Source organism: Anolis sagrei, chromosome 1, assembly GCF_037176765.1.
Source record: "Anolis sagrei isolate rAnoSag1 chromosome 1, rAnoSag1.mat, whole genome shotgun sequence".
In the NCBI taxonomy this organism is placed as follows: domain Eukaryota; kingdom Metazoa; phylum Chordata; class Lepidosauria; order Squamata; family Dactyloidae; genus Anolis; species Anolis sagrei.
The window spans coordinates 296,197,408-296,224,893 of NC_090021.1; the positions used below are offsets into that span (position 1 = coordinate 296,197,408).

The window sequence follows — 27,486 nt, forward strand, 5'->3', positions numbered from 1 at the left end:
GGATAGATAAATTGGTTTAAAGGCTTCATAGTGCTTCAGCATCAGAAGACATGGTGAAGGGGTACATGGGTATGGGGAAGAGGTTTTATTTTGTGTGGGATAGGGGTTTTGGTCTATAACATGTTGTGTGTTGTTGTTTGAATGTTATGATGAACTTTTATATTTTAAAAAATTAAATAAGAAGAAAGTATAGACGGAAAATAGTGGATAAAATGTAGAAATAGCAAGGCTAAATTATTTATGTTAAATTATGGATAATATGCATTGAATGTCAGAAATAACTAGTTGACTGGCTAAGGTAGACAGGCATGTATATATCAAAATTATTGTTGCTTTATTATATCTGCCATTATCTGTTATTCTGTTATTTATCATAATTATAATAAATAGTTTTTTAAAGAAAAAAGAAAAAAAAAGTCTCCAAAGGCCAAAGGAATATGAACTTCTGAAAAAAAAAAAAAGCAAGAGCTAGAATCATATCTGAAAGGAGCTGGGTGAAAACTAATACAGTAATGCTATACAACTCTATGTTATTGTTGGGCAAGACATCCTTCATTTCAATAGTTTGCTATTATCGGTGTTCCTGTGTATCCACGGCAAGTAGGTGAATGTATACGGAGAGGGGACATTTGGATAACACAACACCCCATGGAGCAAAGCTACTTGAGCTTCTTAGGACAATTCCCACAGGTGCTATCAAAGGGAGCACATACTTTAGAATAAGCCAAGATCTCTAGTTTACCATGTCATGCAAGCATAGCTAATGGATTGAGATTTGGTGTATCTTCTGAATTTGGCAGATTTCTTGCCACAGAAGATATTCTGGTACAATGAAGGCTTACATCAGAAGAAGCAAAGGAAGATAGTTTTCTTTCTCATTTGCAGCATCCTGTTCTGCTTCAAATATACTGTTGAATCAGAAGAACCGTATGTACAATTGAAATAAATGGTAGAACTCAAATAGTTGGGGAGTATGTAAAAAGAGTAACACCTAGACATATGCAATTCCTCCGAAGCTAACTTTATACTGAAATATTTTTTTTCCTGTAAAAACAGCAAGAACACATATCTGTTTAAAGCCAATCCGCAGTTTGGAAAAAAAGCTGCCTTCTCATTTTCACAAACTCAACCTACATTCAAAAAGCCTCATGCTGGCTTATCCCTTTTCCTGTCTCGCTAAATAAATGACATATTGCTTGCCCCTTTCCTTCCTTCCTGACTGCCACATTATTTCAGCAGTAATTAAAAGTGTACTGAAGTATATAGTTTTTCCAAGAGCTATAGGCATGGAGCCCTATTAAACAACAGGCTGGGAAGATGAGGAGGGAAGAAATAGAAGACTATATGTGTGCCTCTGGTGCAACTCCCACTGCTATAAGCTGTCGGAGTTCTTGAAAACTAAGAAGGATTCTTGCAGGGGGAAGGTGAGTGACAAAGTTACTTTTGGAGGGGGCAAATGGGAATTGAAAGAAAACGGAATTCTTCTCTGAATCAAATCTGACAAAATGTCAAGATCAATCACTGTGCCAAAATTAAACCTGAAGAACATCCTCACAAAATTAGAGATAATGTAAACAATGTTGTTGTTCATTCGTTCAGTCGTCTCCGACTCTTCGTGACCTCATGGACCAGCCCACGCCAGAGCTCCCCGTCGGCCGTCACCACCCCCAGCTCCTTCAAGGTCAGTCCAGTCACTTCAAGGATGCCATCCATCCATCTTGCCCTTGTTCGGCCCCTCTTCCTTTTGCCTTCCTCTTTCCCCAGCATAATTGTCTTCTCTAGGCTTTGCTGTCTCCTCATGATGTGGCCAAAGTACTTCAACTTTGTCTCTAGTATCCTTCCCTCCAATGAGCAGTCGGGCTTTATTTCCTGGAGGATGGACTGGTTGGATCTTCTCGCAGTCCACGGCACTCTCAGAACTTTCCTCCAACACCACAGTTCAAAAGCATCTATCTTCCTTCGCTCAGCCTTCCCTAAGGTCCAGCTCTCACATCCGTAGGTTACTACAGGGAATACCATGGCTTTATACAATAGTTTGTACTAATACCTCTTACTGAGTGGGAGTGAGAAGAACTACAAACTGAAATTAGGGAGTTTGTAGGTTGTGATTCTTCATCAGCTTTCCTATGCGGTCAGTGGGTCCTTGATGTATGGTAAGAACACTTTTTCTCTGGGTGGACCTTTGTCTTACTCTTGTACCTTAAACCTAAACTGGGCTCTAGACCAATGGATACTCCATCACTGACCTCATGGGGAAACTGATGAAAAAATACAACCTACAAACTATCTACAGACCCACTAAAATCCAACAAATGATATCAGGGACATTGGGAAGGAAGAGCACAAGAAGACACTATCTGCAGCCAAAAACAAAGAGAAACTCACTGGGAAATTCAAACCAAGGATAGATAAGCTGTACATCCAGCAGGGGAATATATTTCATGAAAAAGAACAAATAAAAAGATGTTGGAAATAATACATTGAAGAACTATAGAAAAGAGATGAAAAGATGACAAGATTCAAAGAAGAATTATTTGAAGAACTATAGAAAAGAGATGAAAAAGATGGCAAGATTCAGTCAAGGAAGAATCTATTTGACCATTTAAAAAAATGAAATCAACCATTTTTTTAAAAATGAAAGGAAGCAGCACTCAAAGCACTTGAGAGAAATAAATCACCAGAATCAGATGGCATACCAATACAGCTGCTTCAAGTAACAGAGATTGAAGTAGCTCAAATTCTTACTAAAATCTGTCAGCAAACACAAAAAAACAGAACAATGACTAGAAGCAAGCAAAATATACTCCACTTTCCAAGAAAGGGGACAGAATGAATTGCAGTGATTAATAGACTATTGTTTTAATCTCCAATGCAAAAAAAAAAAATGTTCAAAGTTCTACATCAAAATGCTTTAAATATATCTGGAACAAGAAATGCTGAATATCTAAGCTGGGTTCAGGAGAGAAAACGGTACAAGGGATCATACTAGAAACATAAATTGGATAGTGGATACTTCATAAGATTACAGCAAAACTTTTGATTGTGCAGATCATGAAAAGAACTATTTATCACTCTTTAAAAAAATGTACCAGAACATTTGATTATCCTAATGCACAACCTGTAAAGACAAGAGATGATCATCAGAAGAAACAGAAGTTTTCAGTTCAGGCTCCATGTTATCATAATATTTATCTTGAATGCTAAATTTCTTATGCACAAAAATGGATTAGACTCCGAGGAAGGAGGTATGAAAATTAGGTAACATAAATCATTTTAATATATGCAGATGACGCCATGCTACTAGCAGAAAATAGTGAATACTTGGAATAACTATTGAAGAACATCAAGAATGAACGTGCAAATGCAGGTCTACAGTTGAATGTTAAGTAAAAAGTACAAAGAAAAAAGAAATGTGTGAATACTTTTGCAATGCACTGTATATAATGTATGGAACCACACTAACAATACAGTATATTTTAAATAAAAACGTCAATGGTTCTTCAATTACGGTTTAGAATCAAGGTTAGTGAACACTCCATAGTCGTCTTCTAATTTCGATGATAGACTAATGCTCAAATCTTGAAGAAGATCTATGAGTTTCTTGCATCTGACTCTACAAAAAGATTATGTACATTAGCTTTTTAAAGACTCGACAAAATAAAATTATATTTTATTTTATCATCTGCCAACTACCTACTTAATCAGTTCTGTATTTATTGCTCTAGAAATTATATTTATGAATTAATTTTGACCAATCTTGATACTTAGACTAAGGTTGATATCCTAAATATTTTTGTGAAAGGGCAAGACCAATCAGCAGAGTTCAACTTTGAGGAGGAGGTAGCTGTTTGCACACACAGACACTCACATTCTTTTAACAAAATGTGAAACAAGTGTTCCAGACTATAAGTGCTACCCATCAAACTTTAGTTCAATCCAAATCATAAGCAGGTTAGATTTCAAAATACATTATTGGGCAATTGGGGTAGTACAATACTTTCCCTTCAGAGATTTTGTCAACAAATGTATCTTCACTCACAATTAGAAGGCCAACATTCATACCCCAAATTAATAACAAGAAATAAATCTAGCTATGAAACAATCTAAACTTGCTTTCAACACATACAAGAAGTATTTCCAGCTGCTAGCAGATTACAGCTTCATATTGAGTTACATATAAACACTGTCAGACAGAGAGGAAAAGAAACTCAGTCATGGTATTAATTGCATGTCTCATCTGAAGGCAGATCAGTAAATTATTAAATCAGTACATTTACTTTAGAAATAATAATTGTATGCATGTTTTGACATACCTTTGACACTGCCTTTATTTTTTGCCACACATAAACCTTTCTGTCTACACATTTTGTGACCTATTAAAAGCAAACTTGTTGTATGTCAACATAATAAAATCATTGTCATCTTTTTAAGTTTAGAAAGACTTATAGGAGTATACATATATGCATCGTATAATATACAATGAATACCCAAATTCATCGGATAGTCCAATGAATTTAGACTATCCAATGTGATTACTAATTAAATATAAGAACCATGCTTAAGTTACTTCTTTTATGTAAAGCAGTTTGATCAGTTTTCCCCTTTTTTTAAAAAAAGTGAAGGCTACATATGTGCTTTATATGATCAAATAATGTCAACATCTGCTACCTCAAAATGTTTTTCTTCTGTTCATCTAAAAATGACATATTTACTGAGGGCAGATCATTGGTTTTCAAGGAATTTGGGGGAGGAGGCTGATACAAATCTATTTCTTTCCATCCTTTATGTAGTTTATGAGCTTTCCTTCCAACAGTATTTTCACCCTCTAGTATACAAGGGAGAAGGAAATAGCTATGATGGCTGCTACTGTCCAGTAGCAATTGCATTTGTTAGGGACTGGGGAAAAAATATTGGTATTTTGATTGCTGGATTCTGAAGATCACATGTTTCTATGTGTGAGAGTGTGTGTATTTTAAAAAAAAGTTTTAAAAGTTTCATTTGCTAGGGGATTAAACAGTTAATTACTTCTCTCCATCCACAGATATGAAAGGTAGAATAGAAAGTAAAGACTTGGATGCAGCACATGTGAAAAGCATCTTAATAGATCACATATTTAAGATATTTATGCATTTGCAATTTATATCAGTCCACAAGGGTTGGAATCGGAGTTGTTACGAATTTCAAGGGATATCTAGGTCCTCATTATATACAGTGAGAGAAGCGTCTTCTCCCGACTTCCAGCACAGAGTCCTCTGGAGCCCATCACATAATGCAGGGCTACTTCCACTGGGACTCTGTGCTGGCAGCATTGCGGCAATGTAGCCCAGACTCTTTATAGAACAAAGCAAGAGGAGCTGAAGAAGTGGAGATAGACAAGGAAATGTCATGGGAAGAGAGATTCCGGACCCTGACGGTAGGGAACAGAGTGTGATGGTTCCCTCCGCTGCCCCACAATTTCCCCCACTTTACCCCTGGCCATTGGATAAGGTCCTCAGTTTATCCCCATAAAACAGGGAATTCGTTGTGATGTAATTTACAGAAGGTCAGGTTCTGAATACTAGCCAACAGCCATTTAAAGATACATTAGATCACTACTGCTGGGGGAGTGGGGTAGATTTATGTTGAGAACATACAAGAACCCTGTGATGCTATCCACAGCTTTTATACTCACATTGCATGCCATGCCTACACCAACCTCCAGTGTAGCTCACTCTTTTATCTATATTGCAAGTTTAAAGGCTAAGTTATAGAGAGCAACTTTGCAGCAACCCTGAAATGTCAACCACTATTAATTAGCAATCAGAGATGAATGTAAGTCTTTTTTTGGATTGCAAGTGAAAAATCTCCAAAAGCAACAACAAAAATACATTGTACATTTGCCTATCATCCCAAGACATAAATTCATAGAATCCCAGTATTATATGAAGATAAAAGTTTTTTTTAAATATGCAAAGATACATCCAATCTATAACAGGAACTCCTTTTTTCAGTTCCTTTAGCCTCAAGCTCAGATCACACACCAGGAATAAATTGCAGAGTCTACATGGCTACTTATCAACATCAAATTCATTCTCAATATTGACCAAAACAACTATTTTCTACTACAAGATTGCATCATGCACCACAAGTAGGATAAGGAGGAGTCCCATAATTTGCAGTTACAACAATACTTTTGGAGAAAATTGAAGACAAATGAGAACAAAGCAGATTCAATTGACCTGGAATGAAAACTGACTGCTGGGGAGGCATTATTGGTTTGTCGAAATGATTGTAAAGAAATCTGAATAGGAAAAGCACACCATTTTGCAGTCCTACTTGTAGACTACAATAATAATCTGCCTTAAAACATGGCTAGGCTTCTGTAAGTATAAGGCGGATAAAGCAGTCTGAATCGCAGTATAGTAAACCAAGACAAACACATGGGATATGAGAGCTTTACTCCTGACTGCCATTGACTTGGCAGTGACACCTGTAGGCACTGAAACTGAAGGCCTACTGAGATTTTTGTGTTGTGCATCTAGGTAACATAACCATCTGTAGGAAAAGACTTCCTCACTAATTCAAACAGAAGCTTCTATAAGGTTCCTATGATGCCAGGCATTTTTACTCCTAGGCTGAGACACGCTGGCAGCCTTCATGACAACAAAAAATTAGTCTTAGGCAACAAGGGTAACCATTAGACTTGTTTAGGTTCGCTTCGTTAAACCTTAAATTAATTAAAACCTACTGAATTTGGTCTTCCAAATCAATTTTGAACCATGCGGGAAAAGTAAGAGGTGTAATTACGATTTGAACCACTTAGCTTTTTTATTCATAAATATTTCGTAATGTTCGGAAGTCTCCCAAGGTTATTTTTATTTTCACAAGCATTAAGCAACTTTTCTAAAGTTTTGCTTCCCCTCCTGGGCGATGCAAAGGGGGGATGAGGTTGGCATGCCTAAGCACAGCCATTGTTGTAGTTTGTGAAGGGAAGGCCCCCAATGGTAGAGATTGCAAAAGGCCCTGTTGTTAAGCTACATTTCCCACACTGCCTTGCTGCGCATTAGCCAAAATGGCAGAACAGCAGGCTCCTCCTCCTCCTTTTTTGCATTACCAGCTGGATTCTTCCTCTGGAGTTTGCATTCAAACCAAGTTTTCCTCACCCCCACCCTTCTTCTGTGTGGTACTGTGAAATCCACACCTGTGGTATTTCCCTGCATCCACGCAGCTGACTCGGATCTTTCTTGAAAGCTTTTCCTAAATAGGGACTCCAGCCCCGCCCATCTACTCCTAATAAAGCCAGGTAGCGGGGCTTGGAGCCTTAGTTCCTTTTCTCCGTGAAAGCAGCAACAACTCGGTGTTCTCTCCTAAAACAACTATTGGTTTGACTCAAGGACTCCAGTTTGACTACTCTAACAGACAGTGGGCACAGACATTCCCTTCTTACCTAAGGCAGCATCATAGTTTCATATGTCTCAGGACATTGTCCTTCCAACCTTATTTCCAAATCCTTCTACTCCCCTGGAGCAGTCTTTGCACCTTCTTGATGTGCGGAGGGCTCTTGCTTTTTATGCCCACCGCACAGCTCCATTACGGAACTCACTACGACTTTTTGTTAAGTACCGTAGGGATACTGTGGGCCTTTCTGTTTCTACCCAGAGGTGGTGGCTTGGATAGTTGCAGCTATCCGGCTAGCTTATGAAATGGCAGGACTGGACTTACCTGTTCAGATCCATGCTCATTCCACTAGAGCATTGGCAGCCTCCATGGCTTTTTTGCACAGTGTGCCTCTGGATGATATCTGTCGGGTGGCCATATGGTCAACACCGCATACTTTTGTCTCCCATTATAAATTGGATTTAGCTGCCAAGAAGGAGACGGCTTTTGGGAGAGCAGTACTTTTTTCTGCACCAGCATGACACCCACCATCCGTGGGACTGCTCGCTAGTCTACCACAGGTGTGGATTTCACAGTACCACGCAGAAGAAAGTAAGGTTGCTTACCTGTAACCATGTTTCTTCTAGTCGTTAACTGTGAAATTCACACAACCCGCCCATCCTCCCCACATTCTGTCATGCCTTTTATCTCCGACTGTCTTTCACGGTACGGAACTAAGGCTCCAAGCCCCGCTGCCTGGCTTTATTAGGAGTAGATGGGCGGGGCTGGAGTCCCTAATTAGGAAAAGCTTTCAAGAAAGATCCGAGTCAGCTGCGTGGATGCAGGGAAATACCACAGGTGTGAATTTCACAGTTAACCACTAGAAGAAACATGGTTACAGGTAAGCACCCTTACTTTCTCACCCCAATCTCAAGGTTTGGCAACTGGGAGTTTAGCCAGGCAGCAGGCAGCCTCCGCTCAACAGGATCAAGCCAATGCTGGGTTTAAAAGAAAGGAGTGGGGGAAGGCGGGAGAAAATGGGGAAGAGAGAAAGGAGATGGTGCTTTCTGTCATAGATCAGCGGCACTAAAGGTTGATTGGAATATTGGTTAAAGCGACCAATTTTGGAAATGAAGGAGAACCTGTCAGAAGCACCTTCCTTCCCTTCCTCCCTTTCCTCTCTTCCTTCCCTCCATCCTTTCTTCCTTCCCTCTCCTGCCTCCCTCCTTCCAGGTGGATCAGGCAGATCTTATCAAGGAAGCACTTCCAACTGCTTTGCCTTAATGCTACACAATCCTGGGAGCTGTAGTTTTGCATGGTTTTTTAGCCTTCTTTGCCAAAGAGTGCCATACTACATTAACTGTGGCATGGCTGCATCTAAACCAGGCCTGGGCAAACTTTGGCCCCTCCAAGTGTTTTGGATTTCCACTCCCATTATTCCTAACAGCCTGAAGCCCGCTGCCGCCAAGTGACACCTGAGGGGGTGTCGCTGCCTCCTCCTCCTCCTCAGCATTGACAGCTGAGGCAGGCCTGGAGTGGAAGAGCCCCTGAAGTTTCCCCAGTGCCAGTGCTGTTTTTTCCTACTGTGCATACGTATCTGCCATTAACAAAGCTGTTTCGGAAGTTTTGAAAAAAATTTTTTTTTAAGGAAGTGACTTTAGAATCGAACCACCAGTGCCCCTACATCCAAAACAAGTTTTGAACCGTTATTTTTTTTATCAAACAAGCCTAGTAACCATATCAGTAAGCTACTGCAGAGCCGTTTTTTTTGGGGGGGGGGGGGTCTAACATAACCTTTTAAGAATCATCCAAAATGTTATCAAGTTATAAACACTCATCAGCAGTCAACTGCAAAAACTGCTACAGAGAGCTAGAAAGCATCAAATATATTGGGCTGCCTTATGAAGTTGAAACATTGTTAAAATGGAGTAATGGATTCAACATTATGAACAAGTATTATTTGTCTGACTTTACCCAGGCACATTATTGCTGCATGCCTTAAAATCATTTCAGACTTAGAGCATCTCTAAAGTGAACCTATCACAGGATCATCTTGGCAAAAATTTGTTCAGAGTCTGATTTTTCCAAAAACATTCAGTGGGTTTTCAGTGGGGATTAGTCCAATTCTCAAACTACAGTACAAATTATATGTGTTAGACATAATGGTCTAATATTGCCTCTACACTCCACACTGGCTCTACACTCAGGAATGGCAGTTTACTTATTATTTATCTGAACATACACCAAGATAATGAGATTTTAAACATAGCTATTACTGAGCAAGAGTTCATTGTCTTTAATATGTCAATATTCTCATTCTTCCAATAAGAAGCATCAGCATCAGCAAAAGAGCTGAATGATCTGGACAGAGAAACAAGAAAACTGATGATAATCCAGTACTTATTACGCCCGCGTAGTGATGTCAACAGACTTCACTTGCCCAGAAAACCAGGAGGAAGAGGGCTTCTGTAAGTGAAACAAGCAGTAGAAGAAGAGAAAGATGCACTGGCATGTTATGTGAAAGACAATCAAGAACCAACACTGATATAAGTCAATAGTAGAAAACTACTTAAAGTGCAAAATACCGTAAAAATGGAGAGCAGAAGAGAAAATTGGCTAAGGAAGGCTCTCCATGGACAATTCCTGGGAAAAATTGAGAGCAAAATTGACAAAGAAAAAACATGGATGTGGCTCATAAATGGAACTCTGAAAAAGGAGACCGAGGGCCTGATTCCTGCAGTCCAAGAACAGGCAATTAGAACAAATGCTATCAAAGCCAGAATTGAAAAGTCAACGTGAGATTCCAAGTGTAGATTCTGCAAGGAAGCATACGAAACGATAGATAACATCCTCAGTTGCTGCAAAAAGATCGTACAGACAGACTACAAGCAGAGGCATAATACTATTGCTCAGATGATTCATTGAAACTCGTGCCACAAATACCATCTGCCTGTGACAAAGAACTGGTGGGATCACAAGCCTGAAAAAAAGTTACAGAAAATGAACATGTAAAACTACTCTGGGACTTACGAATTCAGACTGACAGACTTTTGGAGCACAATACTCCTGACCACACGATCGTGTTAAAAAACAAAGTATGGATCATCGATGTTGCAATCCCAGGCGACAGCAGAATTGAAGAGAAACAACTGGAAAAGCTGACACAATATGAGGATTTAAAAATTGAACTGCAAAGACTCTGGCACAAGCCAGTCAAACTGGTCCCAGTGGTAATCAGCACACTGGGTGCAGTGCCTAAAGACCTTGGGCTACACTTAAACACAATAGGTACTGACAAAATTACCATCTGTCAGCTGCAAAAGACTACCCTACTCAAATCTGCACACATTATTTGCTGATACTCATCACACAGTCCTAGGCACTTGGGAAGTGTTTGATACAATACAACAGCCAGCATAGTGATCTTGTTTGGTGTGTACTAATCTTTGTTTCATTTCTTTAATGGTGTGTTTGTGTGTGTAAGCATTTACAGTTATTCCATATTTATTCTTGCCAGTTGAAAACATAGACATCACTATCTCAGCCAGCAATGTGAACACTTTTGGATGTTGGAGTATTTCAGATTTGGAATTGCAGAAAATAGATGCTAAGCAGTATTTGAAAAGTATATGAAGCATACGCATTGATACAATAAGAAAGAAAAGAAATACAGATGAAACCAGCCCTCCACATGGAAATCAGACATAATTAATAATAATAATAATAATAATAATAATAATAATAATAATAAGAATTCAGACTGAAAAAGTGTTGGAACACAATACACCAGACCTCACGATTGTGGGAAAGAAAAAATGTTTGAATTATTGAAGTCGCCATATCAAGTGACAGCCAAACTGACGAAAAACAACAGGAAAAACTCAGCTGTGACCAGGACCTCAAAATCGAATTGCAAAGGCTCTAACATAAACCAGTTCAGGTGGTTCCAGTGGTAATCGGCACACTGGGTGCCATGCCAAAAGATCTCAGCCAGCATTCAAAAACAATAAACATTGACAAAATCACAACCTGTCAACTGCCACCTTACTTGGTTCTGCGCGCATCATTCTAAAATATATCACACAATCTTAAACACTTGGGAAGTGTTCGACTTGTGATTTTGTTATTCAAAATCCAGCATACATATCTCGTTTGCTGTGTCATACTGTGTATTTGTGTCAGTATAATTTTAAAAAATTCTAGACTGCCCTCTCTCCCCAGTTGGACTCAGGGAGGTTTACACGTTAAAAAGACAAATATTCTATGCCTCAAAATGGGTACAAACACATCAAAATAATACAGGATGATGGATAGTAACACCAGAAAACTTACAACAAGAGAATTAAGCATTAAAATAAAAAAAACCCAGGAGCAATCCACTAATACATAAAAAAAACTAAAACATAAGAAGACGTTACAATGTACACTCTAAAACCAAATTAAGAGACATTACGTAAAAATGGCTGACACTGGTGCTTCATTGAAAATGTATCTTAACAGCCATATAATACAAGTCAGTTAGTTAGCATTTAAAATGTCCTAGTCCTTCTCCACTCCATACACTAAAGTGCATAGGTGCATTTTTAGAAGTTTAGAGGAGGGTGGGGGCCATTTTTATTTCTTTAGGGGGGAGGAGTTTCAGAAACGGGCAACAATCACAGAGAAGCCCACTCTCTCGTTCCCATCATCTGAGCTTGTGACTGGGGTGGAACTGAGAGGAGGCCTCCTCTGTAGATCACAGCGCACATGATGGTCTATACAGGGAGATGTGATTAGACAAATATCCTGGACCCAAATTGTTTAGGGCTTTATGACCAGCACTTTGTATTTAGCCCGGAAGAGGATCACCACTTTGTATTTAGCCTGGAAGAGGATCAGCAACCAGTGGAGCTCTCGCTGCATGGGAGTCATCCTCTCACGATACAATGCTCCAGTTAGCAATCTAGCCGCCAATTTCTACCCTAATTTTAGCTTTCGAACTATCTTCAAAGGCAGCCCCGTGTAGACAGCATTGCAGTAGTCCATACGGGATGTGATGAAGGCATGGATTACCATGGCCAAGTCTGGTATTTCAAAGTTCGGGCACAGCTGGCACACAAGTTTTAACTGTGCAAAGGCACTCCTGGCCCCCGCCAACACCTGGGATTCCAGGGTCAACTATGAGTCCAGGATCACCCCCCCCCCCCCAAGACTGCAAACCTGTGTCTTCAGGAGGAGTGCGACCCCATCCAACAAAGGTTGAAATCTGACAACCTGATCTGCCTTACACCTGACCAGGAGTACCTCTGTCTTGTCTGCATTTAGTTTCAGCTTGTTGGCCCTCATCCAGTCCATTACTGATGACAGGCACTGGTTCAGGACCAGAATGGCATCCTTGACATTTGGTGGAAAGGCGTAATAGAGTTGAGTGCCGTCTGCATAAATTTGACACCAAACTCCAAAACTCCGGATGATCTCTCTCAGTGGTTTCATGTAACTATTAAACAGCATCTAGAGGCCAAGCATTCAAAATACCACTCTGCATTCCAAATATTTCAACTTTGATAAAATAAATTAATTATTTTAATTGTATTTTTTTTTTAGCAACAGACATCTGGTGGTTCCTATTACTGGTAGTCAAAAGGAATTATGTAATTATTTGATCTTCCCTATCTTAATAGATTTTCTGTGATAAAAAAAAAGAAGAATGATAGAAAAACATGTAAGGTTATGCCTCTGTAAAAAAATGAATGATATAAGGTATCTGCAGAAAAAGGAAGCCCTATCATGGAAACATCACAGCAAACCAAATTAGAAGAAACTCTAAGATTTTACAATAAGGGCCCTTCCACACAGACCTATATTCCAGAATATCAGGGCAGAAAATCCCACAATATCTTCTTTGAACTGGGTTGTCTGAGTCCACACTTAGATAATGTGAGATTTTCCACCTTGATATTCTGGGATATAGGGCTGTGTGGAAGGGCCCTAAGTTGTAAATGCTGTGTCCAGAGAGAGGACAACAAATGTAAAGAGAGCTGGAAGCCAAGCCCTATGAGGAATGGCTTAGGGATTTAAGTTTATTTAACTTGGAGAATGTTAAGAAGAGACTCGATAGACATGTGTAAATATTTGAAAGGAAATCATATAGAAAATAGAGCAAGCTAGTTATCTGTTGCTTCAGAAAACAGAATCTAAACCAATATATCAAAATTACAAGAAAGGAGGTTCTGTTTAAGCATTTGGAAGAATGTCCTAACAGTGACAGATGTTGAACAGTGGAACAGGCTGCTTCAGAGTGTGTTGTTGGACTCTCTTTCTTTGGAGATATTCAAACAGAGGTTGCATGGGAACCTTTCTGAGATACTTTATTTGTGCATTCTTGCATGACAAGTATTGTACAAATAGTCCTTGTGGCACATTCCATCTAAGATTCTGTGGGTCTATGAGTTCAACATCCTACTTTCAAGGATTTATTTCCAAATCAATACATTTGCTGAGAAACCACTTGCGTGAATAGAAATTTAGATTATGTCGTAGGAATGGATTATACTGTCCTTGAATATCACTTAATTTTTCCTAACAGCCTGTGTACACATTCTTTTTTTGTACTAGGAGTTCCTGAGAAATATGTTTGTTTTCTATCTATGGCTGTTACATTCTAGTTGCCCAAATCCAGATGTATAATCAGAGTTGGAGGAGACCACAAGGGCCATCCTGTCTAACCCCGTCATGCAGGAAAAGCACAGTCAAAACACTCCCATAATGTAAATTATTTAATTGGACTAATAACATGGTATAAATAGCATTTCAACAGATATTGTATTTGCAAAAAAATAATAAAATAAAATAGAACACTAGATTGTTTAGCTTTTTTACCTAAAACACATGGGTATGCAATCTGTGGCCTATGGGTCACATTTGGCCACAAAGGAGTTCTCTGAACCCAAATATCTACTTTTGTTTACCATGACTTGTTTACTTTTAAAAGCTGTAGATGTCAATATTCGGTATATATAATGTTATCAATGTGGATTGCATAAACTTTGTTGATGTTGTTTGACACATCTAAAACACTCATTTCAGAGCAGAGAAAGTTATGAAATCTAGACATATATCATACTGGCCTCACTGGTGATATAATTAATCTTATCGAAGCAAAGGCTGATGGAAACTTTTTTCCAAATGCTAGGCTACTGTTTAAGCAATCCCTCCCTAAGTGTCTTCACTCTAAGAATAACGACCTATCACTAATACCACCCTAAAATCCACATGCTATTAAAGACAACCTTCCTCTGCTGCTATGTTCATGGGCAAATAGAAAATGAACCTACATGCAAAAAAGATTATTAGGTATGTAATGTGTGCCAGCAGGATTCCAGCCAAAGTGTGAAAGCACGTCAATCAAGGAAAACTGCATAAATAACAATCAAAGATTGCCTAATTGTCCTGATGATCAGCCTCATTATCCACATCACACCTGAAAAATGGAAATAATTATACTTAGTATAACAAACCTTGCCAAGAAAACAACATGATAACCTTAAAGTTAACTTAAAAGCACACAAGTTCAAGAGTGATTTAGTGTGTTAAAGTTCTAGCTTTTATTATTAGAAGGGATACTAAATGATTTAACATTGTCAATCCTAAATAACTCCAGAATTCCCTTTCTGTGAGAAGGGAACTCGTGTGTTTTCAAAAATTGACCAAAAGGCCAATTTTATGGCATATACATAAGCCCTCCTATCTCTGAGTAAATTAATATATAACATATTGCAGTATTAAATACAAAGTGACTTCGAAAACATATTTTACCTCACCCAACTCCCAAGTATCACTCTGTAACGGGCACCAGGTAGATGGATGGAATCCAGCATATTATGCGATTTGACAACCCTATTTCTGCCATGTTCCCCTTGCAGTAACAAGCATGCTTCCTAATTTACCCAAGAAATATACTGGCTAGGGATCGGAGTAGAATCAGTATAATGATGCTTACAAAGCCGGTGGGACTTCTTTTTCACAGAGGCCTGTGTAGCGGCATAGGCTCTGGGAAAATGGTGGGAGCCATGAGCCAATCAATTCACAGACTTGGCTGGGGAACAGGATATGAATGAAACAAATCACTACACTTCAGTCAGAGTGGTTGGATGCTGAGATATTTAAATAGATTCCCCAGGATCCCAGTTTCATTCTGCATTTACACATTATCCCATCCATCCTTCTCTGTAATTTGAGAAACTATTATGTGCTATCTACTTTGTCATAACACTCAAAGTGGTGTATATGAAATCTGGATCCAAGAACCTGCAATGCAGGTGTTGACAGAACCAACAAATTGTACTGCCCCCACAAGATTTTGAGAGTGTGATAGTTGAGATCTCTCACAGCTCCAGATGATGAAAGTGGGTAGCATCCACATGTGACAGAAGTCCACACAGTGACTTCTGCCCATGTGGTATCCAGCACTTGTCATCCCAGTACTACCAGGTAAGTGGGCATGGTTTTCAGTTGAGCTAGTTTGGTCAAAACCTGGATCCAAACCCATGATGATGCCAATTCTTTTACAACTATAACTCATATAGTTGTGGACTGATTTTCTCCAATTGTATGTCTGTATTTGGTTTTGCATATGAGTGGAGCACTTGGCCCCTTGGACTAACAAATGAATAAAGAGGAAATCCTATAGTTATCTGATGGCTATGTATGTATTTACTGTAAAATTTAGAAATATGTTGCTTCCAAATTTGTGGAAGCAAATTCCCTTCTTTGGACATTTTTAAGTAGGGGCTGGGTGGCTCTATGTCAGAAGTGCTTTGTGTTTTTCTGTGTGGCAAGGGTTTGAAGTGAATTGCCATTATAGTAATTTCCAACTCTATAATGCCTTCCACCTGACATGGGGCGGAATATGAATAGCTACAATGCTTTTTGATTAGTAGTATAAGCAACTGATTTTTTTTACCCTGTTCCTTCAGTGAGATCTTTAAGTATCTGCCTGATTTTACTGATGTTTACTCAAAAGCAATTCCCATTACATTCAATGAAACTTGCTCCCAAATGTAGTCATTCTTTGAATTCAAAGAAGAACTATGAGGGAAGATATATCAAAGAATATTTTCAATTATAACATTGGTAAAGCATATGCGCTCCATGCAGTCATGCCGGCCACATGATCTTGGAGGTGTCTACGGACAGCGCTGGCTCTTCGGCTTAGAAATGGAGATGAGCACCACACCCCAGAGTCAGACATGACTGGACTTAATGTCAGGGGACTACCTACCTACCTAAAGCATATGCAGTATCTGTTAAGTTAATAAACTGTTTTTTCTCTTATATGGCAAAAATGTTTTGCAAAAAAAATTAATCCTAAGCATTAACCTTGCAAAATGTTTAATAGGTACAAGCATATGCTTTGTTACTTTAACACCATTCACTGGAGTCTACACAACAAGAATGGTCTTTTTTTTAAAAAAAAACAAAACAGACGTGGAATGTGTTCTTTTACCTTGCCTTATCATATGAGCCCATTAATAAATAGCATCTTTAAATCTCTTTGAATCCCTAAATAACCCAACACAATCCTTTTAAACTGTTCCCCTTAATGCAAAACACCTGTTAGTGGAAACTACATTCTGTAGTAAAAGCAAACAGATAATATGACCATTTGGGACATAAAACAACTGAATATGAACTGGTCCCAAGGTTAATAAGCAGTTAACACAATTAATATTTTGTTACCTATGTTTTCTCTAGATATCATAGGTGTATCAAAAGCAAGATCCTGCCTATTGCATGTAACAGAATCCATATTAAACTTTAAAATTTAAATGGGGAAAAATAAATAAGGCCACTGCTCAAAAATGCACAGTATTATATCCATATATTGTAAGTACATTATATTTTAAATATATACTATTTTAACAAGTTAACTATTTACCAGAAGGTTAATTATTTAATTCTCTCAAGTGGATATTTTAATAATTTTCAAGTGTTTTTTAAACAATCAAAAGCATTATTCATTTTTGACCAATAGTTAACTAAGTAAAATAAATCAATTAAAATGCCCTTAATTTGCAAACAAACAACATACACTGCTCTGTGATTAAATTACTGACCATAGTTAGTTCACAAGTACGTATATCAACATGTAAAAGTTCCTTCACAAGTTATTAGTTAAGAGTGTTACGCACAACTACATTTACAAGTTACTGCAATTACACTTTCTTGGGGATAATGTGGCATACAAGTACAATTGCAGACAAACAGCTTAACTTCAACATTAATAGCAGAGTTTTTATTTTAACAGTCTCAAGTCCATATATTATTTCAAACTGCTACAGAAAATCCTTTCAAGAGAGGAACAAGTGCCCATCAAAAACCAAGTACATTTATAAAGCTCAGTTAAGTTTAGTGAACAAACATTTCAAACCACATTAACAGCAATTCCCACTAGAAATTGTGGCTGGTGGTTTGATTCCATATTTAAAGGAAACCAAAATGCACACACTTCTAGAGGTTCTGTAATCTCAGGAAGCCACAACTACCACAACTGCTTCCCAGCTATTACTCAATTATAAAAACCAGTACAATTATCTATGACATAAATCTATCGTAATATAAAACAGAATGGTATTCATTACAAAATGATTGAACAAATATATGGGTAAGCATACAGAAACACAGGAACAGAGTACCACAGATAATAAACACCAAAGTTACACTTGAAGAACAGGTTTACAGGCCCGTAGCCAGGATTTCGTTTCGGGGGGGGGGGGGCCTGAATTTTTTGGGGGGCTGAGTTTTTTGGGGGGCTGAGTCTGAGTGAAAGAGGGTCTAGCCTAGTAAACCTTTTGTATCATTACCCCAATACCCCCATGCATATGGGATATATTGAGTATGGTGATCAGATCATGATATGAATAAACGTAACAGTTTAAATAATGCACCAGTAAGGCCTTTTCGCGAACCACCATGAGAATTTCGGGGGGGGGGGGCTGAAGCCCCTCAAGTCCCCCCCCCCCGCCCCGGCTACATGCCTGTTTACTCCTAAACTCAATAGCAGCCATATTACATAAATTGCAGTGTGCACCTCTGCTATATAAGGATCTCAATACACTGGTGCATGGCATGTCTTCACTGTAGCTCTTCCCTATACTATGGGGAAAATAAAATGTATTGTTGTAGTAGAGCCTGTTAGTAACACTGCAAGTGGTAGTATGAGTGTCAGAAGAGGGAAAAGGAGTGCTCGTGAGCAAGAGTTAGATGAGGAACAACAGAGGAAAAGGATCTGGGACATACTTATGTCACCCACTGACGAAGATTCCTTCGAAGGGTTTTCTGAGAGCGAAGGGTCATTAAGTGAGGAGGAGGAAGGAGATACAGTGGATGTAAACAGGGGAACTAAAAGGGTTACTTGAGAGCAGGAATTGGATGAGGAGCGACAGAGGAAGAAGATCCGGGATATACTTACTGCTCCCACAGACGAAAAGTCTTTCATGGGTTTCTCTGGGAGTGATTGGTCTGGGAGTGATGGGGAAGGGGGTGACACACTGGATTGGACTAAGGTACAAGAGGTTCGAGATGAATGTACTCAGCCAACATCTAGTAACACGTTTGTGGGGTTTTCTGGGGGTGGGGATTGGCAATCGGGAGATACTGCTGAGTCTTGGGGAGAGCTAAGTCTTGACAAGAGGTGGAAGAGTTGGAGGGATGGGTGTTTGCGTTCAGGTGCAGAAACAAGGACAGCTGTAAGGGATGAAGATGGGGTGGAGGTCAGCTCATCATCGGATGATGAGGTGTAAGATAAAAGTAGGCACTGAAATGGAAGATCTTTGCAGAAGGTAAAGTGTTGGTTTCGTGTCTTGGGTTTTGTTGCTGCCACTTTCATGTTGGGCTTGGGTCCTGGATCTGCAGGTTGCTGCTTCCGTTTGTGTTACAACTCGGCTTGGATTCTTGTGAGTCTGGATTTCCCCTTCCTTGACTTGGGACTGCTTTTGACGACTACGCTGCCTACGTGGACTTTGGAACTTCGCAACTTCAGACTTGGCTTTCTTCGACCTCCGACTGCATTTGACTATGGCTCTTTCTTCACGGCTCCTTGTTTGTTCATCTTTCATTTGCTGTGTTGTTTTGCGTGATTTTGGAAGCATTTCATTTAATCCGGATCTTTTCTCTGGATAATCTGGATTATTGCTTTAGTTTGCTTTTTAAACTGAAACTCGCTGCTACTTTTGAGTTTTGACCAGAGACACTGAAGTGTCTCTGAGTCCATATTGCTTTGTATTAATAAACTATTCTTTTGGACGTACTATTGAGTTTGGCTCTTTAAGGCGTCTGGGTTCCGACATGTATGCTCTTAATATTTGCAAATAAAGCATCTAATGTAACATATTGTCCTCAAACTTGAGAGAAAGACATTACTATGAGGTCATTAGTTGTCAGTTTTGGAACTGATTCACATTATTGTGTGATTATAGTATGATTGCAATGGGTTAAATGTTTGTGCCGGCACCACTGAAGACCGACAGGCCACAGGTTTTAATCCGGGGAAAGTGCAGAGGAGCTTCCCTCTGTCAGCTCCAGCTCCCCACGCAGGGACATGAGAGAAGCCTCCCACAAGGATGGTAAAAAATCAAAACATCCAGCCATCCCCTGGGCAACTTTTGTTCTTAATAATGGTAATGCTATGTTAGCTAATTTTATATATTACTTCTGAAGTCTCAAACTGTTTATAAATATAACAAAAACAATTGGCTTTTTAATACATACAGCATAAATTCAGGTATTAATGCTGGTTTATTAGACAATGAAGATAAGCTACATCCTCCTTGTACCTTAAGCCAATACTTCTTTGCTTCTTAAACCACAGTATGCTGTAAGAAACAAGACTTAAAATATTCTAAAGACAGCAGGTTCCATCTCATCTTGGGTGCTGAGCATGATCAGCCTTACTATTTTGATGAGAAATTGCAAACAAACACTAGCTGCTATAGCGTATATTTCAGAGGAAGGAACTGGCAAAAACAACTCCGAGGATTCCTTGCTAAACAAATCCTTCATCGGACTGCCATAAATTGTCAAGAAACCTGAAGGTATATTACACACATCCCAAGACAAAACAGAAAGGTACAGTCTTCCCTTCACTTTCCGCAAAGATCTAAAGACATGGATGTTCCACTGTGCTTTTGACTAGGCCCCAGCTAGGACCCAAAATCTTGTCCTCAGACATTACTATTGTTTGCACCCAAAACTATAATGATTTACTGTATATACTCGAGTGTAAGCCTACTATTTCAGTCCTTTTTTAGGCTGAAAAAGTCTCCCACGGCTTATACTCGAGTCAAGGTTATTTATTATTTTACTTTTTGTTGTTGTTGTTATTATTATTAGATCGTTCCTGAAGCAAAGACACTTTCTACAAGTGAAACCTTCAACTCTTACTTCACACAGTACAAGAGAATCAGGTCTTTGTTCCTCATATGGTTTCTGTAACAGAAGGCTTTATTATTTAGATCAGCATCAATCACAATTTTCACTATACCTTGTAGGTTTCTGACAACTTTGGCAAAGAGTATTTTTGGTACAATTATTGAATATACAAATGTGATAACATTTGTATTTTCTTCCTAAAAGTCTATTCTGCCAGCACCTTTAAAATTACAAGACACCCAAGGGTTTATAAAGACTTACCTAAACAAAAATAGGGGGGAGATGTGTGTGTGTGTGTATACACACTAGCCGTCCCCTGCCACGCATTGCTGTGGCCCACATTGGGGTTCTGTGTGGGAGGTTTGGCCCAATTCTATCATTGCTGGGGTTCAGAATGCTCTGTGATTGTAGGTAAACTATAAATCCCAGCAACTACAACTCCCAAATGACAAAATCAATTTTTTGAGTGAAGGACATACATTGGGTTGTTAGGTGTCTTGTGTCCAAATTTGGTGTCAATTCGTCCAGTGGTTTTTGAGTTCTGTTAACCCCACAAACGAACATTACATTTTAATTTATATAGATATTACACACACACACACACACACACACACACACACAAACTTATTTTATACCTCGCCTTTCTCATTCCCACAATGATTCTAGAGCAGGGCTTCTTAAACTTGTCCGATCAGGACCCATTTTGGTCCAAGATATTTGTATATTGATAAATTAAATAAGTATAAAATCAAACATTTATGGATAACATTTATTAAGTTTTTTTCTGAAGCATTTTCTGCAGAGTTAACTGTAAACACTGCACAGCAGATTTGTGTAAATGTCTAAAACAGCCAATAAGTGACATTCAGAAAACATTTACTTTTTCTAAAAATTTTGTAACCCCAACATTGAGCTAAGGGGACCCCATTTGGTGCTTTGTGCAGTCTAATTGCTGATCAATGTTGTCTGAAATTTAAATGTTAATAATAAAAATATGGAAAAAAGCAGTGGTCTAGAGAATAAGTCAACAAACTGAAAAGACTACCTAGTATTGTTTGAGACAATACTATGGCCAGTATTAATACTATGGCCAGTATTAAGTTTTTGCAGTACTTGACCACTCCTTGCTCCTGCAGTCCCCAAGTGCTCTAATAGTCTAAACTGTGAGACACTAAAACTAGAAATAAAACTATAATTACTCGTGAAATATTTTCCCCACTGAAGATGTCACATATACATCTATGACTTCTTTTCACAGAAACTATTATCATTTTACATGTATGGATTATTATTACTAACCTTTCAAGTATCTTTCATTGAGGATTCCCTATTGGAATAGAAATCAACCTCACAAACACACTTGCAGATCTCCTAGAAATGCTCTATGGTTGTATTTTCTTGTTCTATTTTTATCTGCTTACAGATTTGATTGCTAAGTCCTTTGAGACATTTTGTACAAACTGGGCCAATTACTTCATCATTTCCCAACACTGCTGTTTAAATAAGGTCATGTTCAACCTAGGTACAGTGGCATGACATGTTGAGCTACATTAGATAAGAGAATTATTTATGCAAGTGTTGCTTTACAGCATCCAAAATGTATTGAATGGTATGTCAATTCTGGTTTAAAATAATTATATGTCACAAATTCTAACAATGCAAAGGAAATAATTGTTTACTATTAGAAAAGTGAAGAATCTGCAAGAAATTTAAAAATGGAACCTAAAATAAAATTACATTATTTTTCTTTCCATATTCATTTCAGCCTTTTCAATTTTTTTTAAAAATACCCATATTTACGCAAATCTAATGTGCCATCAAATCTAATGCGCATCTCAATTTTCAAAACCATAAAACTAAAAAATAGTATTTTCTGGCAAATGTAATGCATAAGAGCAAAAAGTTCACTCTTTGTAATTTGACCAAAAAGGTATATGTTACAACTGTTGTGCACTTAAAACTTCTTCTTTAAAAATAAACGTATTAGAATACCAAATCTTCCAGCAGGCATGTAGCCTGCTGGAAGTGGTCCGCGAGAAGGCCTTACTGGTACATTATTAAAACTGTTATGTTTATTCATATCATAATCTGATCACCATGCTCGATATATCCCATATGCATGGGGGTATTGGGGTAACGATACAAAAGGTTTGCTAGGGTAGACCCTCTTTCCCTCAGACTCAGCCCCCCCCCCCCGAATCAAACTCAGCCCCTCCCGAATCAAAATCCTGGCTACGGGCCTGTCTTCCAGTGAAGGAAAGACAGATAGATTGTCCCTCCTTCAAGATGCCTCTACTCTTTATTCAGTCTTAGCTTCCTTAGGGTGCATCTATGCTGTATAAGAAATGTAGCTTGACACCACTTTAACTACTTGACTCCGTGATATGGAATCAAGGAAGCTGTAGTTTTACAAGGTCTTTGAGAAATGGCACAGAAGTGCTGTGCCACTTCTGAATATTCCCAACAGAGCCCAATAAAAAACATAGGGTGCATCCACAATGTAGAACTAAAGCAGTTTGGCATTACTTTAACTGCACTGGCTCTATGATGCTGCTATTTTTATTATTTTATTACTATTACTAGCCATCCCTTGCCACGCGTTGCTGTGGGCCAGTCTGTGTATATATGCTTTGTGTGTGGATCCAGTGGAATCTTCACTGTGTGTATATATTTGTGTATATGTGTAGATAACGTGTGTTTGCATATGCATTGCAATGTTTTTTTTTTATTTTGGGTTTTTAAATTTTTTTTCTGCAGTGTTTTTTCAGTGTTTTTATGAGTGGTGGTCACTCAATGCCCTTATAAGTGTCTTGTGTCCAAATTTGGTGTCAATTCGCCCAGTGGTTTTTGAGTTATGCTAATCCCACAAACGAACATTACACTTTTATTTATATAGGTTATTATTAATACCACACTTTTTATCTCCACAAGGAGACTCAAAGTAACTTACACTAAGAGCATTTCAATACAATTTAAAATCTACAAATATACAAACATTAAAGTAATTAAATATCACTGGTATTTTTTTTTTTAAAAAAAGTTAAAATCAGTAAAAACATATTCAAAGCTAAAAACCACAGCATCCCCTGACTTAACTCATGGAAATATTCGTTCTACAAGGACTTTAACTTTCTCTGTCAAAGAATGCTGGTGCCTCACCAAACTACAAATCCCAGGATTTCATACTATTGAGCCATGGTGGTTAAAGCAGCTTTCGAACAGCATGGCAACTGTTCCCCCAGTATCCCTTGCTGTGAACTACAACGAGACACAAAAAGACTCCAGCCTTTCCTCAAGTCCAAAGAAAGACACAGAGGAAGAGAAAAAAAGGGAAGCCAAGCTGTTTAGCAATGGAATATACTGCCTTGGGGCACGGTCCTTCCTACTCTGGAGGTTTTTAAGCAGAAGTTCAATAGCCATCTGTCGGGGGTGCTTTGATTGTGTGTTTCTGAATGGCAGGAGGTATGACTTGATGGCCCTTGGGGTCCTTTCCAACTAGTATTCAAGTGAGAGACCTCCTTTTAGGGGGTGCAGCCTTTTCCCTCAGTGCACCTCCAAGGCTGCTCTCTCTGGAGAAAAGGAAGTTGGGAAAACACAGATGGAGAAGAGGGGAGGCAAGTGAAATCTGTTATTTTGGGGTGTGCAGCCCATCCCTCAGCTCGCCTCCAAGGCTGCTTCTCTCTATGGAAAAGGAGGTTGCAGAAGCATGCTGCGAAGAACTTTCTTGCCCATGGAAATACTGAGGCAACCCATCCTTCTCCTCCTCCCTCCCTACTTCAGGACCCACTGAATCAGAGCAGAGGGTGTGCCACTGCTGAGTTCCCTGTTCACTCAACTTTGCCTCTCTTTGTGCAGCAGAAGGAGTGCATTTCTCGAGCTCACCCTTCCCTTGGAAGGTGAAAAAAAAAAAACCAAGCCATCTCTCTCCTTCACAGGCTTTTCTTATTTGCCTGTTCCTTTCTGCTAGAGAGAGGCAAAGGAGTGCAACTGTAACAAGGCTTGGCTCAGGGGGGAAACTCCACACTTCAACAACTTTACCTCTGTCTTTATATGGAGGTTTACAGTAATACGCAAATCTAATGTGCAACCTAATTTTTGTAAAAAAAAGAGAAAAAAAGATGTGCACTATAATTATGTGAATACGGCATCTAAGTAGCTTTAAACAAGGGGAATAAAATCCAGTGAAGGAAAAAATACAACAAATGCATTAAGAATATGTCATTTAAAAATGATAGCTGGTAATATTAGCAATCAAGAAATACTGAAGTAAACAAGTATTAATTTATATTAAAAACAACCAACACTGAGAATCCTGCCAGTCTCATCAGAGGGATCCATTCCACATTCTGGAAGCCACAATTCAAAATATCCCAGATGTTGCTGATTTGTTTCAACCTCCTAAAAGATCAGTTAGATGGTTTAAAATTATCATCTAGTCTATAACAATAATTTGGGCCATTAAAATCCTTATTGGGTCCTTTTCGTATTTTACCCTTATTCTATATTCTTTCTAGTGCAATAGAAAAAATAATTGTTAAGACAGTATGTTTCTATATCTAGTCGATACCAGGGGCTCATCTACATTTAGGTCAGTTTGACAGGAAATTGTTTTGTTGTGCGGATGATTAGACTGCTGTTTCTAAAGCAGGTTTGAGACCAGGAAGATAGAGAATGTGCTGTGTTTTCCCCCCTATTTTTAGGAGAGATGCACACAAGCACTTTGGAAACATACAAGATGGAAACAATAAAGGAAAGTGACAGTTGGCAGTCGTGGTAATCAGTTACTTGTCCCAGAGAGGCAAATAGTCCCTACTGCCCAGCCATGCTCTTTGGGCCTTTTTTGGCAGCTCCCCCCCCCCCCTAAATTTTATAAAGCACTTCAACATTTTGAGTATCTTCAATGAGCTTGGTGGTCTGTGAAACTGATTTTGCGTGTGGTATGGTTTAGATCAGTAGTTCTCAACCTGTGGGTCCCCCAGATGTTTTGGCCTTCAACTTCCTTAAATCCTAACAGCTGGTAAACTGGCTGGGATTTCTGGGAATTGTAGGTCAAAACACTTGGGAACCCACAGTTTAAGAACCACTGGTTTAGATAAGTTTATATCTCAATGTAGATGGCCCCCTGCACTCCCAACCAGTGACAAAAATATTGAGTCTAGTCTACGGGCTTTTCTAGTTCCCCTACTCTAGTTTTATTTACAACCCCATTTTTCTCAGTCACATAAACTTGTACAGAGATGAATAGTTTTGTAAAAGTTGTACTTGGAAGTCAATAATCTAGTAAAAAAATGAGATTTAGAAACACATATTGAATAATGTTTAAAATGGTCAAAGACACTTATTTGCTATAGGGCGTATGGAATGTATGGCTATCCAGACATTGTCTTGTTATAATTTCCCAAATTCCTGTGATAAAAGAACAGTGACACTATCAATATGCATAACATACGATTGTGAATAGCAACATTGTTTTGTTTTGTTTTCTAGCCCTATTCAAGCATTATTTCCAAACACATATGACAACTATGAAGTTAGGTAACTGAAATATTTATTAACACCATGAAACACTATTATCTATAATTTGTATGTAAGAGTCTGATTTCAGCTACTAGGGCTGTATCCATCCATCTAAATCCCTTCAGTTAGCTTTAATCAACCATGAGGTGCAAGAATTCAAATCATGTGCATTTATTTATTTTGTATCAATAGCATTGCATAAATTAGTATAAAACTGATAAAAATAGAAGGAGCGCAGGTGGCTAAATATCTTTTGATGAAAAACGGGCAACAGCAATGGCATTGTCTATAGCCTCCAACAATTCTTCCTCTGTATATGAGGCAGGGCATAGTGGACAGGCATACAGATGCAGAGTTGTCTGTTCTGCTCCGCAGTCACACAAGGTGTGGGATTATTTTAGGTAGTGCAATGTTGCCAGGTTGTCTTTTGATCTGCCCACTCCATTTGGTTTGCCCCTGGAGGAAGACCCTCGTGGGGGGCCAACCAGTTGGGATTTCCTGGTTTAGCTGCCCAGAGGGATACCCTTGCTGTTGCTGGGGGGACGCCAAGAGGAGTGGTAGTTCTCATAAAGCTTTTCCCTGATTTGAGTCTACTGGGAGGAGGCTGGTAGCCATGTAGTAGATGGCTTTCACAATGTTCAGCCTTATTTTTCTCACATTTAGCAGCAACTTCCTGTCGCATATCGGGGGGGGGGGGGGGCATGCCAGCTAGCTTGTAGAGTTTATCAACAGGTGTAGGTTTAAGACATTCTGTGATTAGTCACACTGCCAAGTATGCCTGCCCTGTTTGGCATAAGTCTGCTCATGTAAAGCAGGTGAACACAGCGTTGAATCATGTGCATTAGGATACATTAATATAAGAATTTCAGCATTACCAACCTCATCAGCAATCCCAAACAACTGAGTAGGTGCAAGACTGTACTTCCCAGAGGGTCCTGTACAGTATCAGCATCAAGATAACTTTAGGAACCAATTATCTTATTCTTGAAGCATTTAGCCAAAAGATCACAGGATGGTTCTAAAGGATCCAGGCCCACATTTGCTACCATTCATGTCAATAATCCCAAAACTACTCTGAAATGCACTGTTGGATATCTACTTGAAGATGCAAAGGAAATGCTAAATAAGCTTTTCTTCTGCCCACACTGCTACATAATAAGCACAACTATGTGCTATAACATGTTTGATCAGCTCCACAGTGGATGC

At 38.8% G+C, this 27,486-nt stretch overlaps 1 protein-coding gene across 3 annotated transcripts in view; it reads right to left on the reverse strand.

Moving 5' to 3' along the window:
• The window catches only part of NOVA1 (NOVA alternative splicing regulator 1), a 148,385-nt gene that overhangs the window by 96,061 nt on the left and 24,838 nt on the right, over nucleotides 1-27,486 (reverse strand). The gene's annotated exons all lie outside the window — the stretch shown is intronic.